The 872-nt window shown below is 44.0% G+C and overlaps 1 protein-coding gene across 1 annotated transcript in view; it reads left to right on the top strand.

Moving 5' to 3' along the window:
* The window catches only part of DSTYK (dual serine/threonine and tyrosine protein kinase), an 18313-nt gene that overhangs the window by 1311 nt on the left and 16130 nt on the right, over window positions 1–872 (top strand). The gene's annotated exons all lie outside the window — the stretch shown is intronic.

Raw genomic sequence — 872 nt, 5'->3', positions numbered from 1 at the left:
TTTCCCTACCTTAGACTGCAGGAACAAATGTTCAGCTGGAGCAATTGTGGTTGGCACTGAGAATCCTGGAATCATGCAATGGTTTGACTTGGAAAGGACCTGAAAGTTCATATCCTTCCACTAGCTCAGGTTGCTCCAAACCTCATCCAACCCAGGTTAGATGTCAAATGTCTGGCAGAGCCAATTAATTCTTAAACAGAATCTAAACAGGTGCAAAGAATATGATTTGTCACAGGGTAAACTTCATAATGGACCAATAAAACCCCAGAGTAGTTTTGTTCTGGAGTTGTGAATTGAGACACAAGTGTGATTAGGCACGAAATAAAGGCCCAGTTGGAAATACATTTTTCAAGCTCAGTCTGTAGCTGAATTTAAGCCTGAAGTAACAAGATCAGTCAGGTCACTGGGGTGAGTTTGTGCCTTGCAGCTCCTCTGGCAGAGCTGAAGTGCCATGTTTGCCTGTGAGCCATCTCCTCCTCTCCCAGAGAGCTGCAGCTCACTGCCTGCTCTGGATCTTTGCTGCTAAATTCCTGCCTCTCTAGGCATAAAAGAGTATTTAGCTTTCCATTTCTTCTCCTTGGTTGCATTTTTCCTGAGCAGCTCAGGCACTCTGCAGAGTGCACAACCCTCTCTGAGCTTTCTCCTGCGAGTGACAAAGATCTCTCTGTCTGCTCTGGTTATATTTAGGGCATTTAGATGAAAACAGCTACTGAGATTAATTTGAAAAGGGTTGGTGGAATAAAAAGCTCTTCCAATAGGAGGAAAAGGAGGGTGAATCACAGCTTCAGAGGGAGTCAGAGGGTTCCTGATAGAAATTCAAGGCACTGAAGGAAGAAGAAAGTTTTTAGAGGCTGATGGATCAGGATTTTACA

Source organism: Acanthisitta chloris, unplaced genomic scaffold, assembly GCF_000695815.1.
Source record: "Acanthisitta chloris isolate BGI_N310 unplaced genomic scaffold, ASM69581v1 scaffold17048, whole genome shotgun sequence".
Taxonomy (NCBI): Eukaryota; Metazoa; Chordata; class Aves; order Passeriformes; family Acanthisittidae; genus Acanthisitta; species Acanthisitta chloris.
The sequence above is the reverse complement of the archived record's forward strand: the minus strand, read 5'-3'. Positions and strand labels throughout refer to the sequence as shown.